This window comes from Bos grunniens, chromosome 10 (genome assembly GCF_055505025.1).
Source record: "Bos grunniens cultivar Pamir isolate PY7600 chromosome 10, Bosgru_T2T1.0, whole genome shotgun sequence".
Taxonomy (NCBI): domain Eukaryota; kingdom Metazoa; phylum Chordata; class Mammalia; order Artiodactyla; family Bovidae; genus Bos; species Bos grunniens.
The window spans coordinates 48,075,916-48,094,550 of NC_141174.1; the positions used below are offsets into that span (position 1 = coordinate 48,075,916).

At 39.1% G+C, this 18,635-nt stretch overlaps 1 protein-coding gene across 31 annotated transcripts in view; it reads right to left on the reverse strand.

Annotated features, from left to right (window-relative positions):
- LOC147364479 (uncharacterized) overlaps positions 1-18,635 on the reverse strand; it is a 537,088-nt gene that overhangs the window by 509,017 nt on the left and 9,436 nt on the right. The window contains exons 2-3 of one of the 31 annotated variants that reach the window (XR_015134542.1): positions 17,762-17,870; positions 14,414-15,294 (exon numbers count right to left, since the gene is read on the reverse strand). The exons of 29 other annotated variants lie outside the window; for them this stretch is intronic. The gene's annotated coding sequence lies outside the window, so the exon portion shown is untranslated. Of the gene's footprint in view, positions 1-14,413; positions 15,295-17,761; positions 17,871-18,635 lie in introns of those variants that run through there. One more of the 31 variants, XR_015134543.1, reaches the window with a different exon arrangement.

Sequence of the window (18,635 nt, forward strand, 5' to 3'; positions counted from 1 at the left end):
TTGGAGTATTTAGGCATGTACAGAAAATCCTAAATACAAAAAAAATTGCTAGAAGTAATCAACAAATGCAGTAATGTTATACACTATAATATCAACATTCAGAAAACAGCTGTATTTATGTATACCAATAGCAAAACATATGAAAAAGAAATAAAGAAAATAGTCCCATTGACAATACCACCAAAGCAGTAAAATGATCAGTAATATATTTAATCAAGGAGGTACAAGATTTCCATGCTGAAAACTACCATCCTTTGATAAAAGAAATTGAAGGCACAAATGAATGGAAAAATACCCCATGTTCATAGATTGGCAGAATTAATAAGATTAAAATGCCCTTGTTATTTAAAGCAGTCTACAAATTCAATGCAATCTCCATTAATATTCCAGTGACATTTTTCACAGATATAGAGCAACCAATCCCCAAATTTGTTTGGAGCCACATAAGACTCCAAATAGCCAAAGCAATCCTTAGTGAGAGGAGCAAAGAGAGAGGCATCACACTTCCCAGTTTCCAACTATACTACAAAGCTATAGTAATCAAAACAGTGTGGTACTGGCACAAAAATAGACATATAGATGACCAAAACAGAATAGAGAAATAAACCCATACATATATGGTCAATTTATGACAAAGGATACAAGAATATACAATAAAAATAGTCTCTTTAATAAATGTTGTTGAAAAGACTGGACAGTCACATGCAAAAGAATGAAACTGGATCACTATCTTACACTATATACAAAAATTACCTTGAGATAAATTAAAGACTTACATATAAGATCTGAACCTGTAGAACTCCTGGAAGAAAATATAGGGATAAATCTTGACATTTGTCTCCACAGCTACACATGATATCAAAAGTACAAGCAACAAAATAAAAAATAAGTGAGACTACATTAAATTTCTGCACAGGAAAAAAAAACAATAATATGAAAAAGCAACCTGTGGAATGGGGTAAAATGTTTGCTAATCAAATCTGGTAAGGAGTTAATATTCAAAATATATAACAAACTCATAAAATCCAATAGCAAAAAAAAAAAAACTGTCTTTTTAAATGGGGACAACTGATTAGACCTTTTTGCAAAGAAGCCATATAGATGGCCAACAGGTACATGAAAATGTGACCAACATCACTAGTCAGAGAAATTCAAATCACAACTACAATGAGACATCACCTCATACCTGTTGAATGGTTAGCATGAAAAAGAATTAACAAATGCTGCGTGGGGTGTGAAAAAAAGGAACCCCTTGTGCACTGTTGATGGTAATGTAAATTGGTACAGCTACTAAACAGTATTGAAGTTTCTCAATCAACTCCGAACTACCGTAAATTCTAGTAGTCTCACTTCTGAGCATATACTCAAAGAGAATGGAGACAGGATCTTGTAGAGATACCTGCAATCCTATGTTTATTGCACCACTAGTCACAAGAGCCAAGATAAAAAAAATAATGTAGAAGTCCATCAACAGATGAATGGATAAAGAAAATGTGCACGCGCACACACACACACACACACACAGTGTAATATTACCCAGCCGTAAGAAAGAAGGAAATCCTGCCATTTGTGACATCAGTGAAACTGAAGGACATTATGGCAAGTGAAATAAATCAGACAGAAAGAAATACTTTAGGATTTCACTTATGTGGACTTTTTAAAAGCTGAAATTAAAAAACATAGTATAGTGGTGGTTACCAGAGGCCTAGGAGTAGGGGAAGTGGGGAAATATTGGCCAAAAAAATACAATTTTTATTTATATGATTAATTGGGTCTGTAAAATCTAATGTAGAGCATGGCAGTTACAGCTAACACCATATTATATACTTGAAAGCTGCTAAAAGAGTGATTCTTAATTGCTCTCACCACACAAAAAAAGAGATGGTAATTATGTGACAAGCTGGAGGTGCTAGCTAACTCTCTGATGGTAATCACTGCAATGCGTAAATGTATCAAATTAACACATTATACACCTTAAATTTACGTCACATCATGTGTCAATCATGTATCAGTAAAACTGGGAAAAAATAAACTGGCAAAAGACATAAAGAAACATTTCACTGAAAAGGATATACAGATGGCAACTAACCATAAGATATTCAGCATCACCAGTCATTTGGGAAATGGAAATTGAGACCATAATGAAATATCATATACCTGTCAGAATAGCTGAATTTTTAAAGTGACAATACCAAATGATGGTGAGGATATGGAGAAATTGGACTGGTCATAAATGGCTGGTGAGAGTATAAAATTATCAGCCATTCTGGAAAACAGCTTGCCAGTTTCTTTAAAAGCTCACACCATGTGATCCAGCATTTGCAGTCTTGAACAGTTATCTCAGGAAAAAAAAATTATATATATATATATATATCCACACAGAAATCTGTACGTGAATGTTCATAGCAGCTTTACTTGCAATATTCACAAACTAGGGGTAAGTCCCTCAATAGGTTAAACAACCTGGGGTACCTCCAGACTATGAAACACTATTCAGCAATAAAGACGAAACCAAATTGATTCAGCAACACTACCTCGATCTTTCAGAACATGGTGCTAAATGTAAAAAGCCAGTATCAAATGATCACAACTGTGTGATTCCATTTATGTGCTTAACATTATTAAAATGACTGGACTATAGAGATGAAAAACAGACGTGTGGATGCCAGGCTTAGGGATGTGAAGAGGGAATGAGAGAGTATAAAAGGGTAGCAAGAGGGAAATCTCTGATGATGGAATAGTTCTGTATCTTGATTGTGGTGGTGGTTGCCTGAACCTACTCATGTTGGAGAAGACTCTTGAGAGTCCCTTGGACTGCAAGGAGGTCCAACCAGTCCATTCTGAAGATCAGCCCTGGGATTTCTTTGGAAGGAATGATGCTAAAGCTGAAACTCCAGTACCCTGGCCACCTCATGCGAAGAGTTGACTCATTGGAAAAGACTCTGATGCTGGGAGGGATTGGGGGCAGGAGGAGAAGGGGACGACGGAGGATGAGATGGCTGGATGGCATCACTGACTCAATGGATGTGAGTCTGAGTGAACTCCAGGAGTTGGTGATGGACAGGGAGGCCTGGCGTGCTGCGATTCATGTGGTCGCAAAGAGTCAGACACGACTGAGCGACTGAACTGAACTGAACTCATGTGATAAAGTGACATAAATCTACATACATACATTGGAGCAATGTCCAGTTTTACTATAAGTACATAACTATAAGGGGAAACTGAGTGAAATGTACATGAAACCTCTTTGTGCTAACTTTGCAATTTCCTGTGGATCTATAATATTTCAGAATATCAAGTTTTAATAGTTCATTCTGGTGGCTATGGGGGGAATATATCATAGGAGCAAAGGTGGAGCCAAGAAGACTGATTAAGAAGTCCTCACCATCATCCACATAGAGAGGCACGTGACTTGTTACTAAAGTGGTATCTGAAGAAGTGGTAGAAGTATTTAGATTTGACATATTTTGAATATGAAACTACAGGATTTGCTGGTGAATCAAAAGTGATGTAAGAGAATGAGAAGTAGATAACCTTTAAAGGTTGTGTTTTCCGTTTGCTGTTTTTTTACACCTAAAGTAATAGAGTAAGTGTCATTTTCATTCACAAAGGCAGAAGACAGGCGGGGAAATGGCTTATGGTTTATTTTGTTTGTTTTAGTTGCTAAGTCATGTCTGACTCTTTTGCAACCCTATGGACTGTAGTCCCCCAGGCTCCTCCACCCATGGGATTCTCCAAGCAAAAATACTGAAGTGGGTTGCCATGCCCTCCTTCAGGGGATCTTTCTGACCCAGGGATCAAACACATGCCTTATGTTTCCTCCATTGGCAGGCAAGTTCTTTACCACTAGTGCCGCCTGGGAAGCCACAGCTTACGGGTAGTGGGACTCAGTTTTAGCCATGGTGAGGTACCCATTAGCCATCACATGGTTATGTCTGGAAGTAAGTTATGTATGTAAAGCTGGAGTTCAGGAGGAACATTTAGGCTAGGATATAAATTTTGTGATCAGTTTACAGATGATATCTGAAGCTCTAAGATTCTGAGGTCACCCAGAATGTATATATAGAGAAAAGGTCTAAAGACACTCCACAATTTAGCAGTTGGGAAAATTAGTGTTCAGCAAAGGAGCCTGAGAATTAGCCAGTGAGAAAGGTAGAATTCCAAAGGAGGGCAGGATACCAAGAGTTATTTTGGGTGAAGGGAGGGATAATCAACAGTGTGAAATATTACAGAAAGATTAAAAGTGAGAAGAACTGAATGCTTGGGTTGAAGAGACAATAACACTGGAAAGAACAGTGTCAGCAAAGTGAAGATCCTATAGAGGCATTCAAGAGAAGATAGGAGGTAAAATAACTTCTGTAAACACCCCTGTGCAATGTTGGTTATAAAGGAAGCAGGGAAATTGGGTGGTTACTGGAATACTGTGTACAGATCAAATGGAAAAGATTAAGATGGAAAATATCATATGCCTGTATGCTGGTGGGAATGTTGTATTAGAAAGGAGAAGTGATGCCACAAAGAATGAACACATGGATGAATGACGTCCTTAAGCAGGTAAGAGGGAATGGGACCCAGTGCACAAGTTGAGGCCTTAGATATCAACACTGGATAGAAGCAGAGAGTAAGAGTACAGATGCATACACGTCGGTAAATTGTGTGCTTGGAACACGTGGTGCACTCTGATGCTACTGCTATGTTCAGTGTAGTAAGGTTATTCACTGAATGCAAGGAGGGGACAGGGATATTAGAGCCTGAGAAAGCAGAGGTATGAGATCCTCTCTGAGAATAAGAGCAGAAGACTGAATTCACAATGAAAAAGCAATAGGATTGTTTGGCAGCACTGAAAGCCCACTTGCATATTTAGTTGATACGTATATGAATTTAACAGTGAGAGCAGTCAGCATGGCGGTGGGTTGTTCTTCCAGCCTCCTTAAGGTGTTTGGGTGAAAGTGAAATTGAGAAGAATGATAGCAGTAACGGAAGATGGAATCTAAACTGGAAAAGGAAGCCAGGCCCTTTGAGGGAGTTGACGAATAGTTAAAAAGCAATAAGGTCAACTGAAGGGTATTCTGGGTAGTAAGTTATTGGAAGTAAATTGGTGATGAAAGGAGGCGATGGTCAGAGAAGGATGCTTTAACCTGGTATGACATGAGAGCAGTGGTAGAGGTAGTCTGGAAGAAAGAAACAATAGAGGAAAGGAGTTTAAAGAACTGAAAAGCCAAGACACTGAATGAATCATCCCCATGGATACTGAAATTTTAAAACATGGTATCAGAAGTAGTGGTAAACAAAATACAGTAAGCCAAGTGCTAAAATCATCAAAATGAAAGAGAAAGATTCATAAATTACTACAACAAGCAGGCAATAAGATGCTTCAAAAGCCCTGAGAAGAGATGGGGAAGAAATGAACTGAGGTTTAAAAGCAGGATTAATGAACAAGAAGAATATCCACTCTACCTTCAGGACTAGGAGTACCCAGGGTAGGATAGAAAATAAAAGGAAGCCATGACTGGGAACACTGTAGAAGTGGTCACCATATGATTCTTTCTATATCAACCCTCATAGTGGCAGAGAGGTCTATACAACCAGTTATCAAGAGGAATTCCACACAGGAATGCTCCGCTGCTACATGACAGATAAAGGTATAGATAGTGGTATTAAAGCACAGAATAGTTGATGGTGGAGAGATGCCATCTGAAAAGATGTTTCTACTTCACAAATTAGCACACTCACCTTTCATTGCTTTCTCATAACTCATAACCAAGACAGATCTATTGTATATACACTTGTCCTCAGCATCCTAGAAGGTTTCTGATTCTGTCTTCTTCAGAATCAAATCCGTGAACTCAAACTGGAGAGTTCACTTTTTTCTACCCTTGCATAAAAGTGAGTTAGCATCTGATTAACAACTCACCTTCATGCATTTGATACTGCTGTACACATTCCAAACTGGAAGGAGTAAGAGCTTCGGGGATCATAGTTACATAAACAGGCTGCAATGATACTGTTTTAACATAGGTAATTCTCTTAGGAGCTTAAAATGCTGAGCCACAGAAACAGCTTAATTAGTCTCAACTTTCCTGAGGTAGAAGGGATGCTATCAAGTATTCTTCAGTAAAAAGTTGAGGTTCAGAGAAGTTGTGCCCGACCTCCCCACCCTTCTGCTTGCTCAAGGAAGCAGCTAAAGAATCAGCCAAGTTACCTCAACTGAACTCTGCTACAAAGACGGTCTGCCTGAGAACCTCTGCAAGCTCTGTTCTTTGTCTTAATAGGCTCTAAGCCATAAGCTGTTGGCAGTAATAAATAAAATCATGCATATCCATCCTCTCTCTTCCCCACACATATGCACACACCCTTTTTAGAAGAAATAGATTATCGGTACAAGGGTGATAAGGCCTTACAATAAGACAAAGACATGCCACACACCTCTGTGTGCTCAGTCACATCTGACTCTCTGCGACCCCATGGACTGTAGCCTGCCAGGCTCCTCTGTCCATGGGCTTTTCCAGGCAAGAAGACTGGAGTAGGTTGCCATTTCCTACTTGGGGGATCTTCCCAATCCAGAGATAGAACTCACATCTTCTGCATTGGCAGACAGATTCTTTACCACTGAGCCACCTGGGAAGCCCTACCCATACAGGTATTGAAACTCTGACCAGAATGTTACAAAAGTATTATTAATAGACAATGCTTATGGAGAACAAGATGCTGCTCTAAACGCTTTCCATGGTTTGACTCTCCTAATCCTTATACCAGTCATGAGATATATATTATCCCACTTTACGGAAGGAAAGTGAGGGACAGAAAATTGAGTAATTTGCCCATGGTTTTATAGCTAGTTCAGATAAAGTCAGAATTTGAAGCTAGTTGTTCTGTCTTCAGAGTCTAAAATTCTAACCAGCATGCTTTATTATCTAACACACATGCTCCCCAATCTCACCAACTGTATTCGCTGACAGAAATCATTTCCTCACAGTTTCCAGGAGGTGTGGGACCACTTCCCAGAGCAGAGGTAAGAAACCCTTTGCTGAAAGACAGGATGATGCTCTTGTTTAATTTCACCCCAAGGTCCCATAAAACACGGAAGCAGCTGCAACTCAGAGAATAAATTTGTTCTCAGCAGAAAATTATCCTCTAGTACAGTGTTGGAAAGTTTAATGATTATAGTGTTCACTTGTCCAGCTTATTAAAAATGCATTTTCAGGGGACCTAGTCCCTGGAGTCTGATTCACTAGATCTGTGATTGGGTCTAGTAACCTGTGCTTAACAAGCCTTGCTACCACCATCGCTGCTGCCAGGCAGACCTAATGAAGTTGGCTCCCAGACCCCACTATGCCAAGGGCCACTCTCAGGAAGAGACAATTCTAGTTATAAATTAGTAGAGAGGAGAGTCACATGAGGTAATGAAATTGCGTTATTGGGTGAATTACAAAAACAAAGCCTTTAAAAGAAAAGAAAATACAAAAACAAAGCCTTTGATATTTCTTTGAAGTCAAAAAATCAACTTAAACCATTGCTCTCTTTGCTGTGTGTACTTAGTCGCTAAGTCATGTCTGACCCTTTGCGACCCCATGGACTGTAGTCTTGCTAGGCTCCTCTGCCCATGGGGATTCTCCAGGCAAGAATACTGGAGTGGGTTGCCATGCAGGGGCATGGCATCCTCCTCCAGGGGATCTTCCCAACCCAGGAATCAAACCCAGGTCTCCCACAATGTGGGCAGATTCTTTACTATCTGAGCCACCAGGGAAGTCCTAAATTGTTGCTACTAAAATGGTAATAAAATATATTAGAAAGATCTGAGAGTTAGAAATGTATGAATGAACCCCTGACTTCCTGCCTCACTTACCTATCTTGGGAAATTGGGCCTCCATTTTCTCCATTTTATAAACCAAAAAGGATATTGTGTATAATTCTGTTGCAAGATTAGACTATTCATGTTTATTCCCACCATATGCCTGAAAATTGGGCACATACTTTCCTTCCTGCTTGGGATGTGCACACAAGGCTGAAGGTTGAATAGCCATCCCGCCAAATGAAATGAGCAGAACAAGAGGGGGAGCCTCGGTCTGACAGCATCTTGAAATGTCCTGTCAGCTCTGGACTGTCTATCTCTCGAGATTTTACAAAGTATACACAACTCCAAATTTAAGCCATGGGTTTTCAGATTTCTATTTGTCACTACTGAATGAGGTCACTGTCCCTTTATCATCGTGTAATGTCCTTGTCTGCCTCTTGGTACATTCTGTTTCATAATCTACTTTGTCTGGTATTACTACCATAGAACCACAGTTCAGCACACACTGGGGTGCACTGGAGGCTGCACCCAGGGTGTAGGGCCTGGGGTCACAGCCTGGCACAGGCTAGGGGTTTCTTCAAGGTGTGCTAGATCCAGAGTCCAGCATAGGTGGGGGCTTCTCCCAAGGTGCGCCACCTTGGTGAGGGGGTGGATGCCAGATCCAGGCCCAGGCTGAGAAGCTGGGTGCCGGAGTGGCTATGGCAGGCTGGCTAGAGCAACAGGTGCTTTGCTATCTGCTGCCCCTACACTGGACTTCGAGAAAGTTTGCGTGCACAGTCTAAGAGCAGAGTGTCAGTGTCCTACACTCTTCCAGCTCTTCTGATTGTAAGCCGGGCCGGTTTTCAAACCCAGTTAAGGGCTCTCATCTTCCCAGTACTGGTCCCTAGGGCTGGGTTGTTCAATGTGGAGCTCAAATCTCTGGCTCCTTTGAGAGAACCTCCAAGTTTTGATAGCCTCTTCCTTTTTAGGCTCCCTTCCCCTCTTCTCGGTATGTTTTTCCCCTTATATACTTAATTACAGAAGAGCTGTTCTATATGTAATTATAGTTTGGATGTGTCCATGGGAGAAAGTGAGCTCAGTTTTCCTACTTTGTTTTGATTCCCCTATTTGCTATATTTTTCCAAAATTAAAAAATAAAGAAACCCTCCATGGGAAGAACATCTCATTTGTTCCCTCTCCAAGAAAGCTCATATTATTAATTCATAACACTACAAGGCCTTATCTACGGGCTCCCAGAAGCACTAATTTTATTCTCTGTGAAGTCATACAGAATGGAAATAGCTCTAAAAGATTAAAGAAAAAATGCCTAGTGTATTTCCTTAGAGCATTAGACCAGTATGTTTACTTCATTCTCCCATTATGTTCTATTAATAGGCTATCAAACCATTTGTCAGCACTTCTAGAAAACAGTCATCGCTATAAAACAGTATGAATTCATTAAGAACAAGCTCTGTTAAATTAATGGTTTTACCTAAGAAATAGGTTTGCGGCATTTATTGGTTATAGTACAGATGTCCCTGGGTAAGGTGGAGAAACATGGATTTGCAGCGTATATGGCTTTTAATTAAACAACTATGCCCAAAGAGGGCCAATTAGTGAATATACGTTAAGAAAACCAACAGTATCAGTATTTTTCATCAACATCCTAAAAAGGTTTCAAAAGTCTATCAATTTTATAGATAAGCTAGGAGGAATAGTTAATTTGTTATATGAAGCAATCAAAATCTCATCCTCTCTCAAACAGAGTAGACATAAGAGCTTTGCTTTTATGACCTAGAGGATAAAATACCCAAGAATGCTTTGTAAAACCAAGTTTGATAATAGTTGATATAAAAAAGAAAAATTCCAAATAATTATGTGTATTGAAATGCCTATAAAAGCTAAAATAAACTCAGGCTAATTCAACAAAGGTAACATTTTCTGATTGAGCTGTATTTTCTTGCAGAGAAGGCAATGGCACCCCACTCCAGTACTCTTGCCTGGAAAATCGCATGGATGGAGGAGCCTGGTAGGCTGCAGTCCATGGGGTCGCTAAAAGTCGGGCACCACTGAGTGACTTCACTTTGACTTTTGACTTTCATGCATTGGAGAAGGAAATGGCAACCCACTCCAGTGTTCTTGCCTGGAGAATCCCAGGGACGGGGGAGCCTGATGGGCTGCTGTCTATGGGGTCGCACAGAGTCAGAAACGACTGAAGCAACTTAGCAGCAGCAGCAGCAGATAGCCCTTCTTTTTTCCCCCCTAGATAAGAAATACAACAGCTTGATACTGGGGGATTGACTGCAGAGAAAAAGATAACCATGTTCTTCTCTGGTGGCTCAGACAGTAAAGAACCCACCTGCAATGCAGGAGACCTGGGTTCAATTCCTGGGTCAGGAAAATCCCCTGGCGAAAGGGACTGGCCACCCATTCCAGTATTCTTGCCTGGAGAATTCTATGCACAGAGGAGCCTGGAGACTTGGAGATGACTAAGAGACTTTTATTTTTTTTAACTCCAAGATTTGAAAGGCTATGGGAGATAGAAATCCAAAATACCACTTACTAAATATTAAGAGCAAGTATTTCTTATTCCCTGATCAGCTGGGATGATGGATGAGGGTTGTCCTAGAGCAGAGGCAAGAGAGGGAAGAAGGCATATGCTCCACTCCTGCCTACTCAGGCTATCATTTGCCTGCCTGTTCTCAGACCTATTTCCCATTCTCCTTTGGCCTCATCTCCCTTGTCATCTGCCTTTTAGGGTCCATCATTTAGTTGGAGGCAATGAGGAAAGACTAAAGGGGGAGTATTTCTGCCTCTTCTATTTGGGCAATGCCTCTAGCAATGATTCTGCCTGTTGTATGGCTCCAGCTATCACTGAACAGCCTGACCTCTCCAGCCCTAGCTCCCATAAGGCAGCCCCCTCCACAGTTCTAAACATCATTACCTTCCTACCAGCCCACAATGGCCCTGAGTTTCTGTGAGAATCCCTAGAAGCTCCTTTAGTTCTTTTCTCATCTAAGTAACAAATTTGTTAAATTGCTTCTGTTAAATGGTCTGGTGTGTGGCTTCCCTGGTGGTCCAGTGGTAAAGAATCCGTCTTCAATGCAAAGGACACAGGTTGGATCTCTGGTCCAGGAAGCTCCCACATGCAGCAGGGAAACTACCCGTGTACCGTTACTGAGCCCTTGCGCCTAGAGCCTGTGCTCTGTGACAAAAGAAGCCCTCGCACCACAACTAGAGAATGCCCACACACAGCAGTGAAGACCCAGCATGGCCAAAAATGAAACAAGTATTTTTTAAAACATTATCTGGTGTGAGTTGTCTTCCTTGACAAACCCTGACTGATACTGTCTTACCCTATCACTCTCACTTACTGACTGAAGGAGGGTAATTTTTTTTAATTACCCTTTATATTTGTAAATTAGAGTTTAATGGACTTATGCCTCACTTATGACTGGGACTGTGAGAGCTGCTGCCTCTAAGAGAATCCCCAATCTGAGCATGGTAAGGGCAACAGAAGGACTCTACCAACAGAAGGACTCTACCACACTGAGAGTCTCGTGGCTGCCAGAGGCAAAGAGATGCAAGAGCTCCCTACGGTTACATTGTCACTTCACATTCAGTCTTAGACCTTCAGAAATCTGACTTCTCTTTTCTAAAACTATTTTTACAAAGATATGCAGTGACCTATTTTTTTACTCTATTTTTTTTTTCAGTATTCACGCTATTTGACCACTTGTCCACATCTGACTGCATAACTAATCCCTCAGTCTGCAACTCCAAGTTGGTTCACCCTTCCTTGTTGGCCTTAAGATGTACAAAACGAGACCCAGAGCAATGAAGGCTGGGCATTTGCTGTAATCCCAGTTAGACTGGTGGTTCTAGTCTTCTCAGTTTTACCTACTTTTATGTTAAATATTTACAGGCATTGGATTCCTTTAGGTTTAAATTTGTGGGCATCTTCTATATCCTTAAAAATGCTTTTTGGCTGAGATATAGCTACTACAGCTTTAGGTTTCATATACATTTGGCATATCTATCCTTTCTGGACAGGCTAGAGGTTGGTTTTAACCTAACAACTTCTTTGCTAATTTTACTCTCTATTGAAACTAGTGATTAATTATTTCAATTTACTTCTGCCATATTACTCTGTTCCATATTTTGGTGGAGATTTTTCCTTGCTCCATTTTACTTTATGTAAGAGTACTTTATTTGGTGATGTAACCCCAGAAAACAACTGTAGTGGTGAAAAATGAGGAAGGGGTTCCAGGACAAAGATCTGTAAAGCTGGCTACCACCAAGTGCCTGGATGCTCCATCCTGTGAGACCCTCACAGAACTCATCTCAAGACATACATCCAGTGGAAGAAGTGCAGAAGATGCAAACAGAAGATGCACTTCTTCACTGGCTTACACTTCTTCACAGCCAAAAGTTCAGCCACAGTTCAAACCCATAGGTTTGAATCCATAGACACTTGGTCACTCTGTACAAATTCATTACCAAACCCCAATTCACCCCCTCCCTCTGTTGTAGTCTAAAGTATCAAAGTCATCTCTTTATCAAGCAAGCATCTCTCATCTTCCTGGTCAAGATACTCTTTTATTGCCTGGGCCATGTTCACCTGATTCTGTTGACCTAATAAATCCTATTCACATGTTAAATAAAAACATAATTCCCAGTTAAATAAGCATTTCAAATAAACAAATTTTTAAGTATGCTGCATGTAATATTTGGATTCTACTTAAACAACAAACCCATTTATGGAAAACCAAACAGTATGAATACAAATAATATGGAAAGCCAAACAATACAAATATAAAAAGTCCAAACCATTTGGAAGGTTTATTACCCATATAATGTTGTTGCTATTTTAGACACTAAGTCATGTCTGACTCTTTTGTGACCCAAAGGATTATAGCCAGCCAGGCTACTCTGTCCATGAAATTTCCTAAGCAACAATACTGGAGTGGGTTACCATTTCCTTCTCCAGGGGATCTTCTTGACCCAGGGATCAAACCCATGTCTCCTACACAGCAGGCGGATTTTCTACTGCTGAACCACCTTAACCAAACAAATTTCCCTGTCTGTTACAATGTATTTTTCATCAGTACTACCAATATTCTGTATTGCCTTTAAGATAAAGCTCTAATCCTTATCCTGTTACACAAAGCATAACATGAATTGACCCCACCTTCATTCATTCCCCAGTATCATGTCTCACCTAATTGCATTCTTTTTTAGGCTACATATAATCTCTAGGACAGATAGCCCACATACTGCCCTTCTGCTCCTACACAGTGCTCCCCAGAGCCAATATTTCCCTGGGCTAACTCCTGCCTGTCCCCGCAAATTTAGCCTTTCTGCCAATTCTCAAACTTACTCTCTTCAGCTCAATTCCACCAAGTCTCATGTCACCAAAAATCTGTTTAGTGTCAGAACCTGATAGTCAAATTCTGCAGTTTGCTGAATATATTGTTCCTGACTTTCTAGCCAAAAGAAAAGTGCCCATACATTATGCTTAAGTCCTATTACTGATAGAAATACAATTTTCTGAGGAAAACTGTCCCCTTAAATGTATTAGAGCCGCACTGAATGCTTTCACTACTGGCCTCCTATAAGAGATCATTGCCTTTGGACTATCCTGCTTTTGCTCTTTTTTTCTCTCCCATGACCAATCAACTTCTCTGCAGGATGAATGTTTTGGGTGAGGGTGGTAGTGAAAGGATGGTTTGGAATTAAGTGCCACTCATTTCTCTCCCCAGATTGCACTGGAAAAAGGATTACCAGCCTCTCATCAGAAAAGTCAGTAGTTCACTGGGGCCAGCATGAACAGAATAAAACCAGAGCAACATAGAGCCCTCTGAAGGTGAGAATTTAACAAGGAGAGGAGATAGGTCAGCCATCCTTGAGCATTCCTTCATCACTTACTACCTTCCTAAAATCCCAAGATGGTTATATCACAATCCCCTCATATCCTAATTTCAATGTCTCTGAAGTTTAAAGGCAAAGCCTGACCTGGAGTGGTGGTAGTAGCTCACAGTGATTTTGTGGTATCTGGGTCTCTCTGCCCTGACTCTCATCCATCTCTCCCCTCTTCTCTCCTTTGAATTCAGAGGGAGGGAAGCAGGTTAGGACCTGGCCTTTGGTTCTTCTCCAATATACATGTTTATTCATTGCTCTTCAGTTGCTAAGTTGTGTCCAACTCTTTGCGACCACATGAACTGCAGCATGCCAGGCTTCCCTGTCCTTCACCATCTCCTGGAGTTTGCACAAGCTCATATCCATTGAGTCAGTGATGCCATGCAACCATCTTGTCTTCTGTCGTCCCCATCGAACCAGGGTTTCCTGTGTTGCAGGGGGGTTCTTTACCAGCTGAGCTACCAGGGAAGCCCTGATTATACATAGTAGCTAGTAGTAAGAGACCACAAGAGCACAAATGAAAAGCAACCTAAGACTGAAGATAACAAAACAAACTTTTAAGACACCAATGTATACCAGCTGAAACAAAATTATTAGAACTGATAGATTTTGAGCAGCCTAATAAATATGTTTAAAATGATAAAGATATGAGAAAATTATTAAAATGTTTGTACTACCCAAAGAGATGTACAGATTCAATGCAGTTCTCATCAAAATCCCAGTGGAATTTTTTAAACAGAAATAAAGAAAACAATCCTAAAGTTTACATATAGAATTAAATAAGATTCTGAATAGCCAAAGAAACATGGAGGAACAAGAACAAGGCTGGAGATATCACACAGCTTAATACCAAAGGTTATTACAAAATGACGTGGTATAATCAAAACAGCATGGTATAAGCAAATAGACATATAAACAAATGGAACAGAAAGAAATCCCAGAAATAAACTCATGCATATATAGTAAATTGATCTTTGACAAGGGTTCCAAGAACACACAACAGGGAAAGAACAGTCTTTTCAACAAGTGGTGCTGGGGAAACTGGATTTCCACATGCCAAAGAAAGCGGTTAGACCTCTATCTTAGGCCATACATAAAAACTACCTGAAATTAATTATATTCCAGTGTTATATTTAAATCTACAAAACTTCCACAAGAAAATATAGGGGGAAAGCTTCTAGACACTGATCTACATGAGTTATTTGATATGACACCAAAAATACAGATAAAAGAAAAAATTAAGACAAGTTGGACTGCAAAACTAAAAAAGCTTCTATATGGCAAAGAAAACCATCAAAGTGAAAGGCAGTATATAAAAGAAAATATTTGCAAACCATGTATCTGATAAGGGGTTAATATTCAAAATATGAGGAACTCTGATAACTCATTAGCAGAAAAATGAAATAAAACCAAAACCAACTTGATTTTCTCTTAGTGGGCAAAGGACTTGAATGGACCTTTCTCCAAAGACAATATACAAATGGTGAAAAGACACATGAAAAGATGCTTCACATTCTTCTTCTTCTTCTTCTTCTTCTAAGTCACTTCAATCGTGTCCAACTCTGCGCGACCCCATAGACAGCAGCCCACCAGGCTTCCACCTAAATGTCCATTGACAAATGAGTAGTTTTTTAAAAAGTGGTATATATACATAAGGGTGTATTATTCAGCCTTTAAAGGAAATCTAGCTTTTTTTATTTTTTTTTTCATTTTTTATTCAATTTTAATTTAAAAAAAAATTATACATGTGTTCCCCATCCTGAACCCTCCTCCCTCCTCCCTCCCCATACCATCCCTCTGGGTCGTCCCAGTGCACCAGCCCCAAGCATCCAGCATCGTGCATTGAACCTGGACTGGCATCTCCTTTCATACATGACATTTCACATGTTTCAATGCCATTCTCCCAAATCTTCCCACCCTCTCCCTCTCCCACAGAGTCCATAAGCCTGTTCTATACATCAGTGTCTCTTTTGCTGTCTCGTATACAGGGTTATCGTTACCATCTTTCTAAATTCCATATATATGCGTTAGTATACTGTATTGGTGTTTGTCCTTCTGGCTTACTTCACTCTGTATAATAGGCTCCAGTTTCATCCACCTCATTAGAACTGATTCAAATGTATTCTTTTTAATGGCTGAGTAATACTCCAGGAAATCTAGCTTTGTGTGACAACATCAATGAACCTCAAGGCCATAAAGCTAAGTGAAATAAACCAGTCACAGAAATAAAAATATTGCATTATACTAGTTGTGAGTCATCTAAGATAGTCAAACTCACAAAAACAGAGTACAATGGTGGTCTCCAGGGACTGCAGAGCAGGAAACATTGGGAATTGCTGCATAACAGGTATAAAGTTGCACTTTTTCAAGATAAGTTCTAGTGATCTGTTGTACATCATGCCTATATTTTATACTGTATTACACACTTAAAATTTAAGAGGGTAGTTCTGAGGAGTTTTATCACAATAAAGTTTTGTGAGTGACAATAGGTGAAATTTTTTAATCAAAATATTTGGAGTAACTATTACAGCAAAAGTGCAAGACTTAAAGTTGGAAGCTCAGATTGAAACACTCAGAACACAAGAAAATACGAGAAAGTTTTCAAAACAAAGCATATGGAAAATAAATGTGCCAACAACTGACTAATAGAAAAAAAAACTCTCAAGAGGCAAAACTATTTCTGCTAAAATTTGACATCCATTCATGAATTCAAAAGAAAATATCAGCAATCCATGAATAAAGAAGAATTTCCCGAGAGTATCTACAAAAAATCTGCAGAAAGTATTGAGGAAGAAGATGAGAAATAATCAAGAAAAACTATTCGAATGAGAATATTCAGTTAAGACTGGATTCAAAAATCTTCCTCTGCCCCTCTCACCCCCTAAAAATCAATACCATTTCTCTAACCTAAGATGACCATCTAGGAAACACAAGAGTAATTTATTTTTAATAACAACAAATACAAAGTACCCAGGTTTCAGCTTTAAAAACCAAAGTCCTCTATGAAAAAAAGTTTTCAAAAATCTAATGAAAGACACAGAAGGTGTCTTTTGATAAACAGATGAAGATTTCTATAATCACAGGTGAGAGGTTTCATTATGAGATACTATTTTATCTCCCAGATTAATCAAATTTAATGTAACCCCAATCCAAACTCAAGCTGGATTCAAGGAACTGATTTCTAAATGTGTAGGAAAATAAAGATGCACGCAAACAGCTTTGAAAAAGAATAAGAAAATGTTATGTTATGCCACAGACATGAAAATATGCTATAAACACCAATAAAAATGAGGATAGTGCTAGTACAAAAACAGAAATCATCTAATAGGATAGTGTAAAGAGCTGAGATACTCATTTACATATGGGGATTTATTATTTAATAAAAACAGTACCACAAATCAACAGTGAAAGGATAATTTACAGAGAGCTGGGAAAGCTGGTTCATGCCTTGAGAAAAATTAAAATGCATTCCTACTTAGTTCAAAAGGGTAGACTCCAAATGGAATAAGGACCTAGACATATTCATGTAACCTACAATGTCAACAAAATATAGAAGGATATCCTCAACATAAAGACAAGGAAGAATTTCTTACACCAACAGAAACAGACCACAAGGCAAAAAAAAACAAGCTGAATTTATACCAAAATTAAATTTTTCTGTACAAAGACACCATGGAAAGAATTGAACAGATGACAAATGTGAAGGAGATACTACCAATATGCATACTTAACAAGGGCCTAACTAAAAATGAAGAAATTCCTATAAATCACTATGATAAGAAGTCCAATGGGAAAAAATGGGCAAAGGATATTAAAGGATATCAACAAAGAACCAACCCCAAAAGCTAATAAGCCTGTGGAAAGAATTGTATACCTATTAGTAATCAGAAAAATGCAAATTAGAATAATGCAGTATCATTTTATGCCTAATAAACTGCAGAAAAATTTGCTAGAGAATGCCAAGTGTTCCTGGCAAGTGTACAGATTGATCTCTAGAAGGTCTGCATCAATCTGGAAGCACTTAATCAGGTGAACTAATTACATACTCTTTGACCTAAAATTCCGTACCTGAACTATTATCACAAAAATTCCCACACAGATCATCAGGGAGCATGTGTGAAGGTGTTTATTGCAGTTCTGTTGGTGATAGGATGGAGATACAGCTGTCTCCTTGGTTCTACAATGGGAAAATGGATACACAATATGATAGTTACACCCCAGTGTGCCATGAAGTAGTTAAGAAGTAGTAGACTAGATGTACACACAATCACAAAGATAGGTCACAAAAAGAATGGGTCAAGGAATACACAAAATATAAAAATATTGTAAGTTTAAAATATGTAAGATAAAAGATGAAGTCTGGAATTTGCTTCACAATAACCTGGGTAGGATGGGGATAAGTGGTTAAGGTAGGGGAAAAATTATAGATAAAATAATCTGGGCCATCAGTTTATTATTATTGACACATTATAATTTTCTCTCTACTTTTGCATACTTAACATGTTGTATCATTATTAAATATAGAAAACTCAAATTTTACCCCAAAAAGAGAATATATGTAAAATGCACCAGAATAGTTGCTTGAGGGAGTAGAAGAAAGGAACAGTAAAGAAAATATAAAAGGAAAAATAAGAGTCCTTATGTTGGCCAGTGAAAATACAAGTATAATACTTATTGTTAACTGGTATACTGCTATTAACTTTTCACTTCAGAGAAGCTTCTCGGTCTGTGGCAGTGAAAGGCAATTGCTGTATGCACCATTAATTGGTAGTCATTGCTTTCATTTCTCAAAGCAAACTAAGATGAAACAGTGTTCCTCAACCCAAACATTTATTCAATACCATGACCCTCCCTGTAACTAGACTATTTTTCAAATGCCTCCTTTGGCATTTATTTCACTACCGAGTTACTATCACTGTTTACTCCTTACTTATTTCCAAGT